The following is a 25331-nucleotide window of genomic DNA, read 5'->3' on the forward strand; positions in this document are numbered from 1 at the left end:
TGAGCTCCTTGGACATCCTGACAAGTTGGCAGAGGACCAGGTCCCTCTCCTGGACCCTGACATCCTGCAGGCACCACCCAACCCACATCCGTGCCCTGTGCACCCACACTTCCCTCTGCCACAGCGAAACTGAGTGGGATCAAGGTCAGTGAGGGCTTTGGAGTCTGCAGGAAGAATGTCCTGTCTAGGTCAGGAAAGAAAACATGTGCAGGGGTGCAAGAACGCCAGCTTGGGAGGCTTAGGCGCCCCTGCAGAGAGCCTGGGTTGGGGTTCCTGTGCCATGCTTGGCGTGGCACTGTAGCACTGCCTGGGCTGGGTAGTCCTGGGTGTTACCATAGGTTTTGGGATGTTAGTTTCGATTCTGGACGCTGGTGTAAGGTTTAGGAGATTATGGTGGGTTTTCTGGGTTTTCTGGTAGGGTTTCTCTGGGATTTCTGTAGGGTTAATCTAAAAGGCCAAGAGCCCACGCTTCTTCCTGGGCCTGGACAGGAAAGAGAGTCACGGCTGTAAAAGAAGCAGGGGGTGAGGTAGCCCAGGTTTCCAGAAGAGGGGGATAATCTGAGGTTGCAGGCATCGAGGCTGTGCTCCACCCCATCTTGGCGTTCAGCTCCCAAACCCTGGCCAGCAGCCTCATTTATTGACAGAGAGGGCCTGGGAGTGATTGCTGGCCAGAGACGAGGCATGCTCCCGGCTTTCTGTAGGGACGAAGGACCAGGGAGAGGGGCCTCGGCAGCAGGAGGGTCTTCCTGGTTGTGTGTCCCTAACATCACCCAGGATCTTGGATCCCACCTCAATCCGAGAGCCACGCTTGGGTGTTGCTGAGGCAGGGGGAAGTCTGGAGGAAAAAGATATAGACCCTTCTCCCTGGAGACCCCAGTCTTCCAGGGCTGTTAGGCCTTCAGCTTGGACCCAGGCAAATAAATGGAGAATTGTCCTTGCAGCGTAACAATGGGAAACTTCCTGAGAGATGGGGGTGTGGGGCAAGGATTGGGCAGAGAGGTGGGAAGGGAAGGGGTCCCCAGCAGGAACAGGCGGAGGGCCATTTCAGAGAAGAGCAAGGATGAGGGGGAGCTCTAGCCCCAGAGACTTAGGGAGGGGAGAGAAGAGCCATCACTCTGTATCCATCACTCACACAGCAAACATTCAGGCACGGCACCAGGACGCACAGAGATGAATTAGGGAGACAGGGGCAGCAACTGGAGAGGTTCCCAGAAGCTTGGTTCCTCCCCTCAACCTCGCCGAGTTCTCCAGGTCCGTTCTAGCTAAGCTTCTACCTCCATGCCTCTCTAACCCTAAAGATGTCCATTATCCATAATTCTAGCTTCCTACTTCCTCAGGGCCCACCCCTGTCCCAGCCCTTGTCATAGTCCCTGCCACTCAAATATGCCAGTCTGGGCAGACTTCGGAGCGTCTTCCGGGCCACAGTGACAGCAGGAGGGATTGGGGTTAGACATTCTAAGCACCTTCCCAAGCAGCAGGGAGGAGGAGATCTGAGGAGCCCAGCGGGAGGCCAAGGAACCGGGCCTGAGATCCTCAGGCCAGCTCTGCATTGCGCTGGGAGAGGCATCATTCATCCGCCCAGGGGCGGAGATGGGGCAGGGGGAGGGGAAGGAAAAACACCCACAGCCCATTAACCTACTTTTGCAACTTCATTAAAACAGAGTCTCCAACATGTAACCATAAATTGTCTTCCGAGGAGGAAGCCAGATCCAACATCCAGTTCTAGCGGTGAAGCCGCTGAGAAGAGGCTGGAATAACCAGGGTGGAAGGGACACTAGTTATGGGGAGGGGGCGTGGGTCACTGAGTGGCTTTGCAGGCTGGGCCGGTTGGGCTCCCTACTGCAGGATCTCCTAGGTGGGCAGGCCACTGGGTGAGGGGCAAGGAGGGGATTTTCTATAATATTATACAGCTGCTGGGCTTCCCTGGTGGCGCAGTGGTTGAGAGTCCGCCTGCCGATGCAGGGGACACGGGTTCGTGCCCCGGTCCGGGAAGATCCCACATGCTGCGGAGCGGATAGGCCCGTGAAACATGGCAGCCGAGCCTGCGCGTCCGCTCCGCAACGGGAGAGGCCACAACAGTGAGAGGCCCGCGTACCGCAAAAAAAAAAAAAAAATTATACGGCTGTTGCCCTGATCAAGAACCCTCACAGCAACAAAAATGATTTACTGTATAGCACAGGGAACTATATTCAGTATCTTATAATAAACTATAATGGAAAAGAATTTTTTAAAAGAATATAGATAGTACACATATATATGTATAACTGAACCACATTGCTGTGCACCTGAAACTAACACAATATTGTAAATCAACTATACTTCAATTGAAATAAAAAAGAACCCTCATAGCTTCCTGGAGTCCCTCGTAACAAATCTAAAAGCTCCTCTCAGCTTTTCAAAGCCTCATTCAAGAAGCCCCGTTCTGCCCCGAAGCCCCCTTCTCTGAGGCGTGCCCTGAGCATTACACCGACAGCCTGAGTACAGCAGACACCAGCAGCCTCCAGACAGGGTGAGGCTCTCACCACCCTGGCTAAACAGGTGGCCTGGTCCAGCAGAACGAACACCAGCCCAGGGGTCAGTGAGGCTGGGCTCCCACTCCCCAGCTGACGGATCTGGATCCAGTCCTCATGGGAGCAGTGACTGAGTGCCCAGGCCCTGGAGGGGGACTGCCAGCGGTCCAGTCTGACTTTGCCATTGCAGGACCTCGGCCAAGTTATTTAACCTCACTGTCCCTTAGTGATCTGACGGGAATGATGACATCTCATAAAATCATTGAATCTTAAATGGGATGACCCCTGGAAAACACACAGCACTTAGGACCTGGCACATCCTAGTACATTATTATGTATTTATTGATCTAGGGCTTCACGGGCCTGAAAAGGACCTTGGAGTTCATGGAATCCGATCATTGAGTTTTACAGATGAGGAAACCAAGACCCAGAGAGGGGAAGTGACTTGGGTCAGAATCAGAACCCAGATTTCCTTTTCCCCAGTCCAAGATCTTCCACAAAATGTCCTCTCTGGGCCTCAGTGTCTCTGTTTATGTAATGAAGGTATTAGAGTAGACCAGCGGTTTCCTTCTTTTACAATTATTTATTATTATTATATTATCACTATTATTATTATTGCCTTAGAACCACTTTTCAAACACTATGCCTCATATGCAAAGGTGGACTAGGTCTGGAGAAAACAGTGCAAGAGCAGGAGGTAGTCTGGAACCTGAGCAGTGGTCCCTCCTTCTGCCCCAGCAGCAGCCCCAGAGGCCCGCCAGAGAAACAGGGGGTCACAGAGCCCAAGCCAAGCCCCTGGCTGGATGACCTTAGGGCTTCTGCCACTGGCACTCTGGGAGGCTGGTGCCCCAGAAAGAGCAAGAACCCTTTCAAGCCCCACTGGGAGAAGAAGATGGGCCTGAAAAGAGACTGTGGTGATAAGGTTGTTTCTACATCATCTCTGCGCAGAAAAAGCGTGGAGGGAGGGATGCAGGGAGTGGACCAGAGGCCCAGGTATACACCACGCTGAGTACCTGCACCCTCTCCATGCCTCCCAGCTCTGGGCCCCCCGCACTCCCACAATAGCTGCAGCCCAAGGAAACACGGTCATAAAACAGACATTTGCTTTAATTTTCACTGGAAGGGGCAATTTAGCACAGGCTGTTTGCAAGCTGTCGGAATTCTTTACGAGATTCTATCATGTTTTCCCAAAATGGTCCCCCCAAGCGGCTTCCTGGGGTCAAAGTTCATACATAACTATTTAGGGGGAAAAGGGGTTGGAGAGAGCATGGGAAATTGTGAAGAGTGGAGAATATATATTTTTAAAATCAGATCAAGTGTGGCTGGGAGGGACTTCCCTGGTGGCGCAGTGGTTAAGAATCCGCCTGCCAATGCACGGGTTCGAGCCCACATGCTGCGGAGCAACCAAGCCCATGTGCCAAAACTACTGAGCCGGTGCGCCACAACTACTGAAGCCCGCATGCTCTAGGGCCCACGTGCCACAACTACTGAGCCCGCGTGCTGCAACTACTGGAGCCCGTGCTCGGCAACAAGAGTAGCTCCCGCTCACTGCAACTAGAGAAAGCCCATGCACAGCAACAAAGACCCAAAGCAGCCAAAAATAAATAAAATTTAAAAAAAAGAAAAAAAGAGTGGCTGGGAAAATAAGAGCAAGAGAAAGCCAGGCCAGGACAGCCGCTGATCGGAGGCGAGTGCTGTGTGACTTTGCCCAGCCCTCTGCCCTCTCTGGGCCTCCCACAAGCAGAGGCCAGTCCTGTTCATAAAAATGAAACACTGTGACTCAGCCCCTACCTCGAGGGCCCTCACACACTTATTCATAATGACATGGATACTCGATTCACAACCAAACCAATCTCGCTGAGACCTGATTGGCATTTCTGCTTCGGGCTCTCGCCAGCTCTTACTCCCAGAAACTGCAGCCCCACACACTGCTGACCCTACTCTGTCCTCAGGGTCCCCCTCTTGGTCCCCGTCCCCCACTGGTTGTCTAGGTCCTTTTTCCCAAGGAGAAAGTGCTAGATTTTGCTAGATCCTCCCAGCTGCTCCAAGGAGGGGAAAAGTCACTAACCCAACTCCTCCCAAAGCTGGACTTGGTTCCTCTTCCTCAATTTTCCCACAGTCCATCCCCTCTTCCCTCAAGAGCCCTGAGCTGAGAGGCGTCAGTAGGAATAAACCTCCCACATCATAAACAGAGCAGCTGCTCCCGGGTCTGCATGCACGGAGGTCCTTGGAGATCACAGAGTGGGGAGGGGCTGGGAAGCTGGACCCTGGGATCCCCTGAACATACTCCAGGTCCCCTTCAGCTCCCTGTGAAGAAAGTTTCCTGCCTCTAAGGTCTTGTAGAGGCTGGGGCACGGGGGTTTGGGGGGCGAACTCTGGGGCCTTCATCCAACCCTCTCCCAGGGGTGACATGGGAAGCGAAGGGGAGACAGAGGCCATAATGTAGGACAGGGGTCTCTCCTCACTCAAGATCCCTCCCCCTTCCTCACACTTCTGAGGAATTTTCCTGGCCACCGTAGACAACTCCAGCCTCAGTATTCCCAGGGAAGGGTGATGAGGCAACAGGGACGTATCTCAGGCTGGGAGAGATCCCAGAGGTCAGGTCAGATGGGGGGCAGGATGGCTTGGAGACTATGGGAGCCTGGGGTGTGGGAAATCCTGCCATCCCTGCATAGCGGCATTTGCATAGGAGACTCCCCCCGAGGAGCTAACTAGAAGCTCACCCGGCATTCTGCAGCCCAGACCACCCAGCAGGGACCCAACTAAAGCCTGTTGCCAAGCACCCCCAGCTGATTGCAGGAGAGGTGAGCATGGGTTCTCCCAGGCAGTAATCAAGGAGAGAAGAAACAGAGCAGAACCCTCACGAGAGGACCTGAGAAGGGAAGAGGACCCAGACACAACACTCCCCAGACAACTGAGTCCCTAGATGTACTGTGTGTATGAATTAAGCTTCCACAGACTTAATCTTCTCTGATGCCAAAAAGAAGCCTGAAATATCAATCCTATTGTTCATATAAATAAATTGAGGGTGCAAGAGGTAGAGGAAGTAGTCCAAAATCACATGGATCTGTCTAGACCTGACACCAACCTGGTTTCTCCCTGGGTCAGGAACTCTCTGGACCCTCGAGTTTAATTGCCACTGAGTTAGTTACCACCCTCGGCCTCCTTACCGTCTATACTGAAAAGGGCTATATGTGCACCTACCTGAGGATGTTCGTCTCCATTCTCACCACAACAGAAATACAGAATCTTAGAGTAGGGAGGTCTAACCTCCTCATGGTACAATTGGGAAACTGAGAGGACAAGCTGCTTGGAGGTCTAACCTCCTCATGGTACAATTGGGAAACTGAGAGGACAAGCAGCTTGGAGGTCTAACCTCCTCATGGTACAATTGGGAAACTGAGAGGACAAGCTGCTTGCTCGGGGTCACAAAGTCAGGAAGAGCCAAAGCAGGAGCTTGATCCAATTTGGACGGATGCTCTTCCCCGGAGCCAGGCTCTCAGCTGTTTACACACAGATTCCAGGTACCATGTTGGCACCAGGGAAATAAAGGTGGATAAATACAGGCCCTGCCTGGAGAGGCTCAGAAGTGGGGAAAAAGGGCCCTCCCCCCAGCCTATAGAAAGACTTATCCTCCAAATGTCAAGGACACGCTAAGGAAGAAGTTGCTGTAAGCTGAGGCCTTGAGTCAAGAAGGCCTCCTGGAGGAGGTGTATCTACCCCAGCAGAGATGTGAGTGGGAAGAGGGCACGTCCCCCGGTGATCCTGGAGGAAATGTAAGTGCGTACGACCTTTTTTTCGGAAGATACTCCTGTTGGAGGATTATGGGAGACTGGGCTGGGAAGTCAGGTTGGGACCAGATCAGAGAAGACCTTGAATGCTAGGACAGAGAGTCTGAGCCTCGCCCATGGGCACCGGGGAGTCATGGAAGGTTTTCACCCGGGTTAGGAGGGGGGGACCCACGCGAAGGAGTTTCTTAGTGAATTTACCCTGGAAGCAGCTCACAGGGCAGACTGCCAGAGAAAATGTGTCAGTGTATCTGTGTGTTGTCTCTTGGGGTGAGTGTGTGTGTGCATGTGTGCACATGTTAGTATGATGCTAAGATCAGGAAAACCTAGTTTCAAAAACCGCCCTGGTCTGCTTTTGGGGAGATGATGGAACACCGGCTCCCTGCCCCTTCCGTCTCCCTCGTAAGCCGCCCTGAATGGGCAGAAGCCTCGCCACCTCCTCCAGACACTCCTCGAGCCTGCACCCAGCAGGCCCAGGAAGAAACCCTCTGAGAAGCAGACACACACCCAGGAACAGAGTAAGCATCTCCTCGCCTGAGACTTCCCCCAAATCTCACAACAGTAGTGAAGGACACCCGGACACTAGGAAAGGGGAGGGGAGGGGGAGGGCTGACCATTCAGCAGCCCATGAGCTCAGAAGGGCAGGGAGAGTCCAGTGGTGGGGGACAGTTCAGCCAGCAGGGACCCATGTAAACACAGAGAGGAGGGACATGCTCTGGAGAGAGAGAAGTAGAGACCCCTCGGAAGAGGGGTCACCGGAGGCCTTGGGAGCCCACCTGCCCCTCACCTTCCTGCACACCATCCTCACTGCAGGCACTGGCTGAAGCAGGAGGAAGAGATGTCTCACCAGGACAGCTGTTCTATTTTGTCCTCCTCTGGGACCCAGTGTGCCAGCGGCTCAGGCTACCTCTTCCCCCTGTTCCCTTAGCTGAGAGACCCCCAGTGGTGTGGGGACCGTGACTAATGAATCCCAGGGGGGCTGTCATTACTGAGACCTGCAGTATCCATTAACAGTGATCAGCGATTATCACAGCCACTGCCCCCAAGGGGAGGGGGCTGGTAGCCAGGATTCCTGGTGCTATTCACCAGCTCTGCTCACCCTTCCCAGGTTTCCCTTCTGGAATCCCACGGAGAATCCTAATTTGGGGATTCACAGGATCTCGGGGTCAGGACAAATCTCGGAGAGGTCCCATTCCCTCTGTAACCACCTGTTTGCCCACCTCTGGCCCAGGCACTCGAGCCCACCAGGCATCCCCCACACTGGCGATCTGTTAAAATGTGCATCTGCCCCCTAAGACCTTGGTGCCGCTGTGGAGAAGCCTGATGGAGCTCTGCCACCTTTACAGTCCTGAGGTCTTCCCCATGCCTCCCCAAGCAGGCCCAGACACAGAGCCTCCCACATTGATCTATGATAAGCTCAACTGCCGAGTCCAGGGTCACCCAATCCCCCCGCTCCGAGAAGCCCTTCCAAATTCCACCTCCAGCCCAGCTACTCTAACTCCAGCCTCCTTCTTCTGCAGCTGTTTTCTGTGAGCCTCCCACCGGGCAGAAAAAGGATGATCTCATTCGCCTTCTAAGAAGTCTTCCAAACCTCTGCCTCCACATTTCCGACTTTTGTGCAAGTGTTTCTTGCCCCTGACTGCCAGAAAGTTCTCCTCGATATTTAACTTGAACCTTACTCTCAGTGGGACAGACTTGGAGAAAGGTCGTTTATGCAAAGTATCCCAGCTTCCCAGGTCACTGATGTTATAGCTGTGATGTGCTTTTGTTCCCTCTATCAGCCTTCCAGAAGCTCCCTGCCACTCCACACCCCCACCCAGTGCCCCCCGCACGCCCATCACCCCAGAGCAGCTCAGGGACTGCCTGCCTCCAGGCCTGGCTCTAGCGCAGGAGGTCAGCCCCAGCCCCAGTGGAGCGAGCGAGCAGGGAGCCCTCGTACAGCCCAGCCCTGCCCCCAGCCCAAGCTCAAGAAGGAGGTAATTAGGAGCTGTGCAGTCCCTGTCCCCCAACAGGTACAGCTGAGCCGCTGCATCCATCATGGGGGGGGAGCTGCCAGAGAAGGGGAGGGTCACGTGGCTCAGCAGGACCAACAGGAGGGCGGGGGAGGCCGTGGGGGCCAGGGATTGGCTGGTCTGCAGCGGGGGGAGTCAGGGCTGTCGGGGATAACCTGAGAATGACCTTGTGGGGACTTTAGCTCCCAGTCTCTGCTTCTCCCTAGACGCCCCCCACCTTCCCCCAGTTCCTAACCTGCAGCCCTCCCAGCTGCCCTTGCCCTGGCATTTTCTCTCCTCCTTCAGTACCACCTATCTAGGGTGCAAGGGCCCCTCTCTCTCTTTTTTTTTTTTTAAGGAAAATGGCCTCTTGTGTGCTTAATAGATCTGAGAACGCGTGTGGGAGTGGGAGGCGGTAGTTTTCTGGCCTGAACAGGGGCTGGTGACTCTATGAGAAACACTGTGGATAGGGTTTGAAGGGAGCAAGGAAAGGAGGGGGAAAGGAGAGAGGGGCCCCTGCTTGGATGGAGGAAGTGTTGGTACAGGTGCATTTTTCTCCAATTGCCTGTGTTGGTGCCAGGGCGTGAGTGTGCAGGCGCATCGCGTGGGTGCAGCCTGGGACGTGTCTTGCATACTTGTGCTGAGCCGGCTACCTTACCATGTGCTGCAGTGCACTTGGGCAGAGGTGGGTGGGTTGACCTTGACCTTCTCTCTGTGCATGTGCCCAGGCTCCTGTTCACAAGCAGCTGGGTCCCTTCGAGCACACTGCCACAATGGGCTCTCACCTTGCCTGTGTCTGACCCAGAGAGGGGAACCCCCTGCAATTTGTCTGTGCCTGGGACCCCTCAGCACATCCCCCAGCCAAGTGGGCAGGGACCCTCACGCCCACCCCCAGAGCTACAGGTCAGGGTGGCAGCTGGTGGGAGAGAAGAAGGGGAAAGAGAGGAGGGGCAGCTTCCCCAACACGTGTGAAGGTTCTTCGTTATATATGCAAATGTCCTCATTAGAGATGCAGAGCGCTTCCCTGAGCTAATGGCTGCTGCAGCCATTTCTGTGTGGAAGTGCTGAGCGGGGGACTGCGGCTGGGGGAGAGGAGAAGGGGCAGGACCACTGCCCTCTGGCTGAGCAGGGCCAAGGCTCTCATTCCACAAGCCTGGTCCTGGGCAGTCCTGGGGGCGCAGGGGGAGCCCGTGGGAGGGGCAGGCGGCGCAGTATCAGAAAGCACAGCTCTGACACTTGGCACTGCCTGGTCCCCTACCCCCACCCTGAGCCAGGACTTGCCAGCAGGGTCCTCTGAGGAGGGCCGTAGCCAAAAGCCCCAAAGCCAGGGTCCCTGTAGGTCTGGGAGCAGGTGACCCTGGCTGCTGCTCTAGGACACCAGGCGCCTCCTCCCTCCTACTGGCGCAGCCCGACACACAGACAGAGTTATGCTCAGCCTGCTTCCTAGGCCTCACTTCCTGCCCCCTGTGCCATTGAACCCTTGGCGTCTTTTTCTGTCACCCAGCCATAGAGAAAGGAGCCGGATTCTAGTCCAGAGCTGCTGCCTCTCAGCCCCATTGCACATCCATTTATAGACGAGCCACTCTTCGGGGCTGTCTTGTGCTTATTCACCTCACTGCCACCAACGTGGCACCAGAGACAAACACCAACACACAGTCAGCTCACACATGCCCTCGGAAACGTGCAGTCACCCTCATCCCAGGGGCACACGCTGTGTGACTTAGGTGAACTTGCCCTCAGACACACACCCACACCCAGCCTCCGCCGTCCTTGAGCACACGCGTCACCCCACCTTGGGGAGAGAGTCCACAGACACGTCCCACGCCCTACCCCCCACCTCTCCTTTCCTTGCTTCTCTCTCCCCCTCCTGCCCGCCTCGCTGGGCACCCGTTTGCCAGGGTTATTTATAGAAGCAAGCGATAAATTCAGTGTGTTTCTCGGCGCTCAAAGCTATAAATAATGGCACAGATCATTAAACCCCGAGAGCAGGCCCAGCCGCCCCGCAAACAAGATGAACTGCCAACCACCACGTGAGAGGGAGAGAGGGAGGCACAAGGCAGGGGGCCCCGGGCCGCACCCCTCAGCCTGGTCCCCATGAACTTGGGTCTCCAAGGGGCCTGCCTGGGTGGGCACTCGGGGAGGGGAGAGCGGAGCTGGGGCCTGGGCTTGCAGGCTGGTGAACAGGCTCACCTCCACCTAATTTCCACGCTCTCCCTCTTTCCCTCTCTCCCCCTTTCCCATCCCCCTGCCCTCTGCTTCTCTCTCCACTTCCCTCACTGTTCTTTCATCTTTCCGGTGTTTTCTGCTTCTAGTCTCTCCTCTTTCCCACCTCTCCTCTATCCATCCTCCCTCTCTCTTTACCTTCTGCCCTTCACCTCTCCCTCTCCATCCGCTTGTTCTCCGCCCCAGCCCTTTCTTCCCCCCATCCCGAATCCCCAGGCCCCGGGAGGGGCCCTGATCCCACCACAGAGCCCTCAGAGGCAGAAAGTCCCCTGTCAGCAGAACGCTGGGGCTGCCTGCTGATTCAGTGTCTGTAATCTCCCAGGCGGAGGCGGCCATGGCAGGGGGGCAAGGAGGGGGGACGGGGAAGATGGATGAGGGGTAGAAGAACAAAATGGCATGGACACCAGGGATGGGCTCCAGGCTGAGGGAGGTTCTGGGGAGCGGAACCAGAGCCCCGAGCTTCAGACCAACCCCACCACCGCCGGCTGGTCCAGTGGGGCGAGAGAAGTGTTTTCTGGTACGAGAGACGGCACCACGGGAAAGATAAGGCAAACGGACAGGAGCAGAGGGGAGCAGGCAGGGGTGGCCGGGAGGTGTTGCAGAAACCAGAGAAAGAGGGGTCAGAGGAAGCCAGAAAAACAAGGGGCATGGAGAGAGGGTTGACCCCGTCCAGGCCCAGCCAGCCCCAGTTCCAGCGCGGATCCCGGCCAGCCACCGTGTGGAAGGTTTCAGGGTCCTGACCGTGGCTACCACAGGCCTCCCCCCTTCACTTTTAGGAAGTGCCTCTATCCTTTGGGGCTCACCCAACTTGACTCGGACTTACTTTGGGGAGGTCTCCCTCTGCCCCCGCTCTAGGTCACCTACCTCCTAGTCTTTCACCCCTTCCCACTGAAAGTCCTACCACTTCCTGCTTCGGCTTGAGCCTCCTTCTGGAGGGCAGAACATAAGCCCAATATGTGTCATATGGTGCCCCAGAACACCAAGCAATGCCTGAGTCTTTGAAGCCTAATCAAACCCAGGAGTGGTAGTCGGCTCTCTCCTTCCCGAGCGAACAGGCAAATAGACTTCAGATGCGGCAAGAGGACCAAGATTAGACATCAGCCAGAACCTGGGGGTGCTGGGGGTTGGGAGATGCCTCTGAAAGTTAAGGGGGACCCACGGGCCTGAGGATGGCACGGCCTGGCCTTGTGGCCAGGGGTGGACGAGAAAGACTCAGGGCATTCCCCGCCTGCCCCTGTCCTCCGCACCCCGTGGCCAAAGCGGCCATCTGTCCCGCTTGCTCCCCTGTTGGCCGCTTTGATGCAGAGCTCCGTGATCTGCCCGGGAATTTATAGTAGGAGCCAGGACGGCAGCTAAATCCCCCAACCACAGAGGTAAATCAGCTGCTGCGATGGGCCGGAACGCAGGAGCTGTCGGGCTGCGAGGAGGCACAGCGGGGCTGGAGAGGCAAACACTTGTCCCTGCTCCCTGGGGGCGGCAGCCAATAAATCCCCTCGGGTACCGATTAGGGCTGGCGGCCTGACCAGATCTCGAGGGCTGTCAGTGCTGGTGGCAGAGATTACACCACGGCGGGCAGTGCCCACAGAAATACGCTGCAGCCCAGGGCTGGGCCACGAGGACTTCTCAGAGCAGCTGCGTGAGTAACAGTGGTTGGGAAACCGAAACCGGGTTTCCCAGGAGCTGAGTGGAGCAATGTCACCACCTAGGAGGGCAGGTTCTCTAAAGCCCAATTGCCTGGGCTCAAATCCTGGCTCTGCCACTGATTTACCTGTGTGAAATGGTCAAGTTACTCACTTCCTTGTGCCTCAGTTTTTCCATCTGTAAAATGGGGCTGATTAAATGAGGTGACAGGCATACAGTGCTTGGAGCAGTGCCTGACAGTGTAGCGTTAGTTGTACCGTCACACAGAACAAGCTGTCCAGGGTGGGTTAGATCTGGTCTTGTGCAGAGAAAGGAGAAGGGACCAAAGGACCTTTGGAAGAATCTGGGGGTGCCAAGATGATGTTTAAAGAAAGAGGGCTCTCTTAACCCCAGGGAGAAAGTGCGAACAGCTTCTCCCAGTGGATTCCTGTGGGTAGGGGCACAGGCTCCTGGGTCACACAGGCTGGCCTTCGAGTTTCGACACCTATTAACTATGAGAACTTCAGCAAGATATTTCACTTCGCTGTACCTGACTGACCCCATCTGTAAAATGAGGCTGATAATACCACTCACCTCACAGGGTTATTGAGAGGATTACATGAGATCAGACATAATTGAAGTGTTAGTGGTGCGCTGTCCATAGTAAGTGCTCAGTAAATTTTTGTTTTGTTATTACTGTTATTTCATCAAGGGAATGATGGCTACACAGTGGATCCTAACCCCAAGCAGTGAAGCCGACAGGGAGAGAAAGGAGGAGAGGGGGTGAAGGCTGGGGGTGGGGGCAGGGGGTCAGTAAGGAGAAAAGGGGCCGGACAATGGAAAGGGAAGATAAAAGCAGGCAGGTAAAGATGTGAGACTTGGAGGCGGAAAGAAAAAAGGGAATGGCACAGAGATGAAGGACAAGGAGAGATGGGGGGGAGTTGGAGGGAGACAGAGGAGAACCCTGGGGGTGGGGGGCTTGTCCAGATCAAGGGGACAAACGGACGGGGCCTCAGAGCAGGAGTCGGGGAAGTGGGAGGGGGAGAAGAGGCCTGTGGGGAGTACTGAGGGGCAAGGGAAGTGAGGAGAGAAGAAAGAAGAAAAGCAATGGGAGTACAGGCCGAGAGACAAAGGAGGAGGAGCAGTATCTGGAGAAACAGCAAGCCGGGCTGGTGCAGCTCATTACGCAAACATGATTCCAGGCACTGCTCAGCTGCCCCCTCCTCGGCTTTCATTTTCAGCTTGGCTTCCCCCTGGCCTCCCTCCTGCACCCTCCTGCCAGCCTCTACCTTCTCAGCACCTCGCCCGGGGGCAGATGCGGCAGCAGAGGGGTGGGCTCTGCTCCCCAGGCGGTGAGGAGGAGAGGAAGGAAACAGTCCCCAAAGCAGAACAGAACCTGGGGGTCCTCCCCGGCTTCTGGCGGCTTCCCCCTTCATCAGCATAAATACAAGACAGTGGCCGAAAGCAATGCACGAATGGAATAATAATAACAGCAGCTAAAGCATTAGCAGTCTGCAGTTTACAAAGTGTTTTACAAGCCCGAGTCTCCCAGCACCCCTTGTGATGTAGGCAATATCACCCCCATGTATTACTATCATTATCATCAAGGATTCTGTAGTGCTCCCAACCTGCTAAGCACTATATTCTCTTACTCCTGACAACAACTCTATTATCCCCATTTTACAGATGACAAGCTGGGGCCTAGATCCTCTGCCCCTACCCCTTTGCCTCATCTCTGATCTCTCCCGGCTTTGCTCAACCCTCTTTTCTATTCTCTCATCTCCTCTTGCCCTCCCTTGATTCCCCTCTTACAATCATGCTGCCTCATTAAACTTCAACTTGGCATTTTGTTCACTCTCCAGGCACTTCCCCCCTCACAGTGACCTGCAGGAACTGGTGTGATTACAGATGACTGACAGCCCCTTCATTGGGAGGGGCCACCTGACAGGGAGGGACAAAAAGGAAATCACATGGCAGTGGAAGTGAACGTGACAATGTCTTCAGAGCTGCTGTTTTTTTCCCCACATTCTTCTCCAAAAGACCTGAGAGGATCTAGCATGTAAGACACATAAAACAGAAAAACACACATGAAAGGGCTTCCCTGGTGGCGCAGTGGTTAAGAATCCGCCTGCCAGTGCAGGGGACACGGGTTCAAGCCCTGGTCCAGGAAGATCCCACATGCCGCGGAGCAACTAAGCCCATGCGCCACAACTACTGAGCCTGCGCTCTAGAGCCCACGAGCCACAACTACTGAAGCCCGCGAGGCACAACGACTGAGCCCATGTGCCACAACGACTGAAGCCTGCATGCCTAGAGCCCATGCTTCGCAACAAGAGAAGCCACCGCAAGGAAAAGCCCACACACCGCAATGAAGAGTAGCCTCCACTCGCCACAACTAGAGAAAGCCCGCGCAGCAGCAAAGACCCAATGCAGCCAAAAATAAAATAAATTTTTAAAACCTGTTTAAAAAAAAAACACACATGAAAGAGTAAGACAAGATCAACAAGTCGGGGTGAGAGAATGTCACCCAAAAAGGAAACCTAGGGCTTCCCTGGTGGCGCGGTGGTTGAGGGTCCGCCTGCCGATGCAGGGGACGCGGGTTCGTGCCCCAGTTCGGGAGGATCCCACATGCCGCAGAGCGGCTGGGCCCATGAGCCATGGACGCTAAGCCTGCGCGTCCGGAGCCTGTGCTCCGCAACGGGAGGGGCCACAGCAGTGAGAGGCCCGCGTATCGCAAAAAAAAAAAAAAAAGAAACCTAAGGTTGGAGAATTACCACCGAGGAAACAAAAACTTAGCCCTCAGCTCTCTAACACTAAAAATAAATGAAACCAGGAATAGGTAAAATCCTCCTCGCCTCCATCAGAATCCCTTCACGTGTTCACTGGTCATGAACTCAGCACCCACTGTGTGCCACAGATCAAAGACGTGATCTACGCCAAGGACATGGACTTTTCACTCTACAGGTTCAAGGAGGTTTTACCTGAGATGCACTGGGTGCAGTTGCTGTAGAAGAACTGACAGGACTCTGGGCTGAATGAGGTGGAGAGCAGTGAGGACTGCAAAGGTCAGAGGCCGTGGGACGCAGGGAGAGGAAGGGCCCACACAACGTTGTCCCAGAACTGAGAAACCGAGGCTGGGGTGTGTCAGTGGCAGCCCTGAGTTTCCTGCCCCTGAGCCCTTTCCTGAGTAGCCTATTGGGATGAGGTCCCTGCCAGCCCGTTAATCCATCCACCTTGCACACCATGCTGGTGACGGCTGCTCCGGGCTACTTCTGCTCGTTAGCGCATCAGCATGGGAATCATCAGGAATGAAAATAAATCAGATGAAAATAATACTCCATGCCCTCCCACAGAAACAAAATCTGCCCTCCGTGTTGGCACAATTTCCAGCCTGCGGGAAGGGTGAGCACAGTGAGAGTGACAGAGGACAGGGGCATGCAGGGAGGAAAGACATGGACCCCTGTCAGGGAAAACCCCAGCTCTGTGCTGGGGGGCACCCTTCCACAATCACAAAGATGCTACCCCTTCCCCAGCAGCCAGCAAAACAGGGCCTACACCCACACGTGTCTGTGGATGAAATACATATGTGGTAAACTTAAAAGCTGGTTCTTAGGAAGGCTGACACCTGGCCTGGGCCGCGCTGGCGGTACCTAAGTATATGGCACTGGTGATACGCCCGGGGCACCCACTCCAATGTCTTAAAATGCTTTGAGGCGTTGTGAGTGGCTGGTGTGGCTTAAGACTGAAGCACAGTCCTGGGCAGGTAGGTGGGGCCGAGCGTTCACCAGCTCGGAGCACGCATGCTTCACCTCTCAGCCACCATGGAAAACTGGCCTCCTTTTTCCCCTCCCGCTCCCTTTCCTGAAGCAAGTTTGTCCTCATCAGGGACTCCTGGGTAAAAGAACCTGGAGTTAGGACAGAAGATCATTAAACTTCCCACAGAACAAAATTAGCTCTTTCCCACAGTGGGGGAAAAAAACACCACCACCCTCAGCTCCTCCCAAACCAGGCACCACTGTCACCTTCAGAGCCTGACCAAGCCTCCAGTGAGTAACAGACGAACAAGGCAACTCACAGAGCAGAGTCCCTCCCTGGTAGGCCAGGTAAACCAAGAGATGGCAAAGCCTTTCCTCCAAGCACCTCTTCCAATACACGGACCTCCCTTCCACGGCTCCCTAACGCATGCAGAGTAAACCTGCCTTCACGCCACAGCGCTGATTCCTCAGACCAACATTTAGAGCCCTCCTTAATACAGACCCATGCTGAGCTCCTACGATTTCTGCTTCCTCCATCACCTCCCCTCTCCCCAGCTGCTGATCCCGATGTGCTTCAAGGAACATGTCCTGAACCATCCTGCTTACGGCCCATGTTGCCTGGAATGCCCTCTCCACCACTTCCTGGAGCTCCCATATGCTCATCAAAGCTCTCCCCACCCTCCTCCAGGGCAAGTGCAAATCCCACCTTCTTTCACTCACGCAAGTTGTCTCCCTGCCCACTAGACGGGCCTCCTGGCTCTTGTTCACCCGTGTGCCTGGTACTGAGAGGCAGTCTGGGGAACGTTCGTGGAACTGAGTGAAAACTCCAAACCTGCTCCCAGCCGAGCTTTCTTTTCTGGGACTCACAGTGGTCTCAGAAATAAGGAGGCCAATCAGGGACGCAGAGGTGGCTGATGTCTCTAGAGCCCCATTACCCTGAGTCAGGGTGGGACCCTGGGGAGACGGAGGCTGCTGCAGGAGACGTTACAGGTGCCCCTAGGCTTCCTGAGACCATTGGGACGGGCACTGCTGAGGGGCTCTAGGGGCCGTTAGACCAGCGGTGGAGGGTTTCCTCTCTTCCTCTGGCTCCTCTCTCTGTCACTCTCTCTCAGTCCCTCGCAATAGTCATCATTCTCTCTTTCAATTAGACAGGGGCTTCCTTCTGCCCGAGAGACACCTCCCCTTACAGCTCTGCTGCTCAGAATGTGATCTGAGAACGGCAGCAACAGCATCGCTGAAAATGTGCTAGAAATGCCAACTCTCAGGCCCCAGCCAGACTGGTCAGTCCCATCCTTCAGTTTAGCAAGATCCCCAGGTGGTTTGTGTATACATTAAAGTTTGAAAGAACTCATTTAAAGAACCAGAAAAGCTAGGCCCAGGGACCAACAGGGAAGCTGAATGCTTCAGCTGTTCATTCATTTATCCTTTCAATAAATATTTAATAAGCACCTACTGGGTGCAAAGTGCGGTGCTAGGCACTGGGGAGGAAATGGTGAATGATTCAGCCCCGGGTACACAGGCTGGAGGGGGTGAGATCAGTGCTCCCCATCTGGTTGTCCCAGCTCCCCAGAGTTGGGGGGCTTAGATCAGGAACAGGGGTGCATTCCACTGGAGACTCTCTCAAGACCCTGAGGCTGGTGAGGGATCCCTCCCACTCCCTAATACAAAGACAGAGAATCAGTCAGAGAGATGGAAGGGAAAGAGTGATGAGAACGAGGGAGAATGCTGAGCGGGAAGAAACGGAGGATGGAAATGAGGAAACATGAGTCCACAACAGCCTCTCTGAACCACCCCTGCCGGCCACTGCAGAGACACACTCGGTCTTACTTCCCAAGCTCCCTGTTGAGTGCCCCCTCCAGGACGTGCCCCATCCCAACTCCAGGCAGATGGCCTCCCACAACAGGGGTCCTCAGTGGTCCATGAACGAAGGACAACCCCAGCCCTCCAGCACCCTCCACCCCAGGGGCTGAGAGGGGAGAAGATAGGTCACACCCAGAGGAGAAGTGTCCACGGCAGGGGGACTGGTTGGAATGGCGTAGGGATGGTAAGAAGCACACAGACTCAGGAGACAGGGTGGGGCCCCAAGTGAAAGGGACTGCGGTGTCGAGAATGAACTCTAGGGAGGCCCATCGGGGGCCCCTGTGCTCAGCAGTGCAGGCAAGCCAGTGTCTTGGCTAGAATTGTACAAGTGGAGATTGTGAGATGTGGTCAGATCTGGGATCTCCTTGGATGATAAGGCTGACAGAACTTGCATATGGATTCAGTATGAGAAGCGAGGGAAAGAGAGTTAACGAAGATGGGCCTGAGCTACCTGTCAGATTAGGGTAATCCAAGGTGATCTGGGAAGGGTTCCAGAAGAAAGGGTTGGGGCAAGGTTTGGAGGGAAGGAAAGACCTAGGGCATAAAGTGGGGAAGAAGAGAGTCCCTGTTGGTTAGTCATAAGGAATGAGAGTGAAGAGATGGGAAAAGAAGGGAACAACTATTCAGGGGTCCTTAGTTCAAGCTTCTCGAGGGCAAGAATCGCATCATCTGTTTCCACTGGATCCCTTAGGGTCTTCCATTGATATTCTGCACATGGCAGGTTTAATCAGGTACTCAGTAAACATTTGCTGCTTGTTGAGAAGTGACCCAAAAGGCAGGGTAGGGTGGTATAAAAAGCACTCAACTATGTCTTGGGAGCCCTGACCACCTTCTGGCAGAGGGACCTTGGGCAAGTCACTGTCTCTCAGGGTCTCAGATCTTCAGTCCTTTCTCACCCCAATCCTCTTTCCTTGGCTCTAAGACCAAGAGTCTGGAGGGGCAGTCTGGAGGGGAATGAAGCCGAGACCCAGAGAGTGGGTCGGAACCATCTAGATATGGGTCAACGAGAGTTCACCCACCAGGGTAGCTGGGAATGAAGAAAAATGATCAAGCCAAGAGCCCCACACATGCCATGCCCACATTTTCCTTGCTGTGATGTCTCAGCATTTTGGGGGAGTTTTTGCAACTCCACAACTTCTAAATATTGAAATGCTTGGACTCAGTCATTGGATGCCCTTTATTTTCTATCTGTTCTCACTCCTTAGGGGATCTCATTCAATGACACTGATGACCCCAAATTTATATCTACAGCCTGGACTTCACCACGAAACCCAGACCTGTACATCCCTCTGCCTACCAGATGCCTCCACTTGGCTGCCTAACAGGCATCTCAAACCTGACATGTCCAAACTGACTCCCCCCAAACCAGCTCCTCCTGCAGTATTCCCCAAATCTCCATGGTTCTGGTCACTCAGGCTAAATCCCTTGGTCTCATGCTGACTCCCCTCTTTCTCTCACACCCTCCAACCAGCCCATCAGCAAATCCCTGGGCTCTCTGAAAAGTACATCCAGAATTTGACCACTCGTCACCACCTTCACTGCCACCTCCCTGGTCCAGGCCACCATCATCTCTTACCTCATACTGCAATAGGCTCCTGCCTGGTCCCCCTCCCCCCCGCCCTTGTTTTCTCAATCGAGTCTCAACAGAACAGTAAGAATTTTCTATACAAATACAAGGCAGATCATGTCAAACCTTCTGCCCTGCTCCAAACCTTCCAGTGACTCTGCATCTTACTCAGAGCTGAAGCCAAAGCCTCACGGGGGTTATTAGTCCCCACGTGATCCGGTTCCCATTACCTCTCAGTCCCACCATTCACTCTCTCCCTTATTCCCTCTGCTCCAGCTGTTCTCCAACAGTAGACACGCTCGCACCAGGGCCTTTGCCCTTGCTGTTCTCTTTGTCAGGAATGCTCTTCCCCCAGAAATCTGCATGGGCCATAGCGTCTGGTAAACGGCGGGCTCCGTATGTTGGGGGCCTGAGCAGGGATAAGAAAGGGCATGAGGAGGAAGAGGAGACAATAATGGAGTCTGGGCCCACACAAGAAACAAAATGGTTCATCTTGCTTTCTGTCTTCCTCCTTATGGGGAACTTGCTCCACCCTGGCTCCTCAGGAAGCACCCCACTCTCCATCCCACCCTCAGGAGGGCCTCAAGCTCCAATGGCACCACATCCCTCCAGGACTCGTGGACCTCCTGAAAAGGAAACATCTCACTCCCCTGACGCTGAATGGGACAACCCTCTCTGCTCTGCTCCCAGAGGACGTGGGGAAGAACAGTCTCATCCAATCAGTCATGCAGACACACTTATCTCCACCACCGTCCTGCTGGGCCTCAGCCCATTAAGTCCATCACCGTTCCCCCCTTCTTTTTTTTTTTTTTTTTTGCGGTACGCGGGCCTCTCACTGTTGTGGCCTCTCACGTTGACGAGCACAGGCTCCGGACGCGCAGGCCCAGCCGCTCCATGGCATGTGGGATCTTCCCGGACCAGGGCACGAACCCATGTCCCCTGCATCGGCAGGCGGACTCTCAACCACTGCGCCACCAGGGAAGTCCCCCGCTCCTCGTCTTCTTAACCTCTGCTTACTTTCCCTCCTCGGCCCTGCCTTGCTACTCCCAATCATCAGGGCCCCATTAGCACACATTGGAGGCAGGCTGAGGCATGAAGGCTGGTGTGATGAGGCCAGAACAGCCCGGCCACGGGCCTCCAAGTCGTGGGGGAAGGCAAGTAGACTTGAGGGGAAGGCTTTGGGGGTGGGAGGCTGCAGAGGCCAGAGAGACAAGGAAACAAGCAAAGAGAATCAGAAGCTGTGATGAGATGGTGATCCAGAGGGATGCCGAGAGGGCATCGGCCAGAAAATGGGGGTCACACTCAGAAGCAGAAATGGGGAGAAAAGCAAAAGCCGACAGACGTCAGGAGCTGGAGACAGGGGGTGCAACAGAGAGTCTGACCCCCAGAGACAGACAGACGGACAGAGACAGACCAGAGGAAAGAGACAGAGAGACGCAGGAGCTAGACCGCTATAGGCGGGGAGGGACGGCGGCAGAGGCTACCCAAAGAGATGGAGAGATGCACGGACAGACCAGAAGGCTGCAAAGAAGGCGAGAGAGAAGAAAGAGCGGAGGCGGGAGTGGCGGGAAGCGGCGGGCGCGGGGCGGGCGCAGCGGAAAGGGCGCGGGCGCCGGGAGCCGGCTCGTAAAAGCCGCGCCGAGCGGGGAAATTGCCGCCAGAATCGCTGAGCTCCACAAAACGCTGCCCGCGCGGCCCGCCGCCGCAGCCGCTCCAATCTCCAGACTCATCGCCGCGCGGGCTGGTTATGCATTTAAATGTTATTTAATTGGATTGCGGAGGAGCTGGGGGCCACAGCGGCCCCCGCCCCCGCCCCACACACGCCGCGCGCAGGGGCTGCTGCCTCCACCACAAATCTGTATTCCGAGTCACAGATTGCAGCGCACCCCCTCCCTACCTCCTCCCCCAGCCCGACGGCTCCCCTCTGCGTTTGGGGTCCTTCTTCTGTTCCCCCCGCCCAAACGGAGCCAGAGGACACTCAGAAAGACACAAGTCCCCGGAAGATGCGTGAAAAGGCAGGGGCTACATAAAAAGACTCCAGACGCACAGAGGCCCAACGGCAGCAAAAATGGGTCACACTGAAGTACACGAGTGTCCATCTGGGAGATTTTTCAAAATGCAGAGACAAGGAAGATCCCCAGGGATCACAAAAGTACACAAATGCATGTAATACACTGGAGACCCACGCTCTGTAGGGAACACATCACCGTACCCCTTGGAATGGTTCTTACGAAGTGACACGACCACACAGGGGGGCAAGATCTTGCTAACTCAGTGACTTTCATAGCCCTTCCTAAAGCTAGGTAAGGAGTAAAACACACATTCACTCTCACACTCACAGCCGCCATCACACCCCAATCGCTCCACTGCGGTGCCTTTCCACGGCTGGAAGGCAAACCCTTTCTTCAAAGACTTGTTCCTCTCCCAGTGCACAGCAGAAGGCATCATCGGATGAGGTTCTGAGAGGCCACTGCATCAGTCATCAAGTTTCCTAAAACCGAACAAAGAAACAAAACTGAGCCAACATCACAACAGGTAGGCTTGAGGACAGACACAGGGAAGGCCTTCCTCAGAAGACAAAGTTTGAGATCCCAAGGGGTGAGACTGGGCTTCTCCCCTATCAACTGCAATAAGAGACCCATTTCTGCAGCCTGGACCAGGAGTCGGCACCATCAAGGTAGATGGAAGGACAAAATGACCTGCTGAGGCATGTCCCCCACACACTCCCAACCAGCCGACAGGGAATTGCTGGCCTGAAATGATCAGGGTCAAGATGCTTCAATTAATGAAAATGGAAATGGCAACCCGGCTTGGCGCAGGCCACCATGGAGGACTGTTCTGGGCTCTCGGCCACCCCCTCTGCGAGCTGGGCATAGAGACTGACGTCAGGCTGAGATCCTTGAGGAGGAGTTAGGGGCAGAAGAACAGGCAAGAAGATGTGCAGGAAAATTCTATTGCAGTTGTTTTGTTTGTTTTGTTTTTGACAGAATGAGGGCCAAAACAAGGAGAGAGAAAAGAAAAAGGGAGAGAAAGTTTCCCCCAATACATAATTCAACCTTGACTGGTAAGCTTGGGCTGTGGCCAGGCTGGCATAAGGCCCTCTGAAGAAGAAAGCAATTCAGCCTCCCCCAAAGCACTTTATTTCTGTATCACCTGATGGTCATAGCTGGGACGTTTATCCATGTGTCTAACCTCAATGTCTTATGCTCCAACTGAAATTATTTCCTTCTTTGGGGCATTAGGAAAAAATAGAAAACAGCTGGCCTACATCCTCCCAAACAGGAATATTTGGAGAATTGAGACCTAGTCTGGGCCGGGCCACAATCTCTATTCCCTCCCTCCATTCCACTCATCTTCTCTGCCCGGCAATGCCCAGGCTGAGTTTCTGGCCTTTTTTGCTTCAACACCTGGACACCCCCTGACACACCTATTGCTGTTTTCCATCCCAGAGGTTCACAGAACAAGAGATCAAAAAGGAAGCCCCATTTCCCATCTCCCATAGAGCCACGCCCAACACCTGGTTCCGGCCAATCCTGGCCCCTGAGCCCCTCCCCTCAACCTTGCAGTTGGGGCTGAGAAATTCTTGGGGCAATCTGACACCATTGGGTGTTCTCCTTTTCCGAACACCCATGCCATGGAGGTAGCAAGATTGAGCAAGTGATGAGAGAAGAACTTTCCAATCATTGCCCTCTCTCAGTGGCACACAGCCTCCTATCCACACTGAGGGCTAATCCCTTCCTCAGTCAGTGTGCCCAGAGCACTGTGTTTAGAAATTGCTCACAGCATGTTTTCTGTTTGATTTATACTATAATTATATGCTTGTATCTCCCAGCACCAGACAGTGAGCAACATGAGGGCAAAGAATCATCTAATTCACCTCATCTAAGTCACTCCCTACAGTGTCTAGCGTGGGGAATGGCACATAGCAGACATCAATAAATGTTTGTCAAACTGGGAAAGGAAAGTCAAGGACCACACAGTGGTCAAACTCAAGACTCAATCTTGGGTCTTCCCTGGTGGCTCAGTGGTTGAGAATCCGCCTGCCAGTGCAGGGGACATGGGTTCAATCCCTGGTCTGGGAAGATCCCACATGCCGCCGAGCAACTAAACCCGTGTGCCACAACTACTGAGCCTGCGCTCTAGAGCCCGCGAGCCACAACTACTGAAGCCCACACGCCTAGAGCCCGGCTCCGCGACAAGAGAAGCCACCGCAATGAGAAGCCCGTGCACCACAATGAAGAGTAGCGCCCGCTCGCCGCAACTAGAGAAAGCCCACGTGCAGCAATGAAGACCCAACACAGCCAAAAATAAATAAATAAATAAATTTATTTTTAAAAAAAGACTCAATCTTGCTTTAGGCCATCCTGTTTCAGTAAGAAAAAAAAACAGGGAGAGCCCCTTTCCTCCCCAACACACTCCATCCTGCAGGTCTCAGAAGCACTCCCACCCCAAGCACAGCTTGGTTTCTATCAAGTTGACTGTGTGTAATTGTGTGCGTGTGTGTGCGCATACATACATGTTGGAGTGGGACCTTGAAGACCCCATCACTTCTCTGAACCGGAATTCGTGTCACCATCACTGGGCAAACACAACAAACTCTGGTGATACTCATGTTACTGGATGGGCACCCTGGGGTAGATCTCCAAACCCAGATGCGAGCACCCAGATGTGCATTTGTCCTGGACACCAACTTTGTGCCAGGTGTGGGGTTACATACGGGGAAAGGAATATGAGGCCCTCTCCTTGCCTTCAGGGCATCCAGGGCAATCCTGTTTTCACCTTGGCTGCATATCCACAGCACAAAGAGAAAAATAGATGCGAGGCTACACTTCACACCTCCCTAATTAACATCTCTTAAAGTGGAGCTGGGATGCTTGCCTTTTTTAAAACCTCTACAGGTGAACTGATTCACAGTTCTATCCAACAGAACCTTCCAAGAGGATGGAATGTTCTGCATCTGCATCGTCCAGTCAGTAGCCACTAGCCACGTGTGGTTACTGAGCACTTGAAATATGGCAAGTGACTAGAGTTGAATTTTTTATTTTGCTTAATTTTAATTAAACAGCCACACATGGCTAGTGGCCAACATATCAGACTGCAAAACTCTTGATGATCCCAAATCACTTCAATTTGGCTTTAAAATACTTTTCACAACATCGCGTGTGTGTGTGTGTGGCGGGGGTGGGGGGGGTGTTGCCACGCCGTGCGGCTTGCAGGATCTTAGTTCCCTGACAAGGGATTGAACCCCGGCCCGGGCAGTGAAAGCACCTGAGTCCTAACCACTGGTCTGCTGGGGAATTCCCTTACAATATTGTTTGGTAGCAGCTGACATCACCATGCCCTTTGGCCCACGAGAAAATAATGAGCTTCCCCTCCCTAAGGACACTCTCACTTGTACTGAAGAAACTGTTCTAAAATGGATTGGGGGGTAGGGGCCAGGCTGGTATTTTAAGGCCTATTAGCCAGCTAAGCCACCACACCAGCCTCCATGCCCAGACTGGAGGAAAGGCATGGAGTACCCATTCGTTAGAGGTTGACATTGGTCAGGGAAGAAAAAGCGGTGACATGATTTTAGGTGCCTGTTATGGACTGATTTGTGACTCCCCCAAACTCCTACTGAAGCCAAGTTAAACGAGGTCATAAGGGTGGGTGGCACCTTAATGCAATATGACTGGTGTCCTTCTAAGAAGAGAGATATCAGGCAGGTGCACACAGAGAAAAGGCCATGAAGGGCACAGCGAGAAGGCTGCCACCTGCACACCCAGGAGAGAGGCCTCAGGGGAAATCAAACCTGCTGACGTCTACATCTTGGACTTCTAGCCTCCAGCACTGTGAGAAAATAAATTGTTCAAGCCCCCCAGTCTGTGGCATTTTGTTATGGAAGCCCTAGCAGACTAACATGGTGCCCTTGGGAAAAAGCAGGCCCAGGACCCTATTCAGCCTCTCCCTGAAAAGATGCACCCCAAGAATTGAGGGCAACAACCCTCTAGAAGCCAGATCCAGCAGTGACTCTGACA

At 54.2% G+C, this 25331-nt stretch overlaps 1 long non-coding RNA gene across 1 annotated transcript; it reads left to right on the forward strand.

Annotated features, from left to right (window-relative positions):
* The first annotated feature begins 6697 nt into the window (after positions 1-6697).
* LOC125960459 (uncharacterized) lies at positions 6698-14677 on the forward strand. The gene is made up of 2 exons (XR_007470126.1): positions 6698-6816; positions 13995-14677. It is a non-coding gene; the product is annotated as an uncharacterized LOC125960459 (long non-coding RNA).
* The last annotated feature ends 10654 nt before the right edge of the window (positions 14678-25331 follow it).

The sequence above is a fragment of the Orcinus orca genome, chromosome 11 (genome assembly GCF_937001465.1).
Source record: "Orcinus orca chromosome 11, mOrcOrc1.1, whole genome shotgun sequence".
Taxonomy (NCBI): Eukaryota; Metazoa; Chordata; class Mammalia; order Artiodactyla; family Delphinidae; genus Orcinus; species Orcinus orca.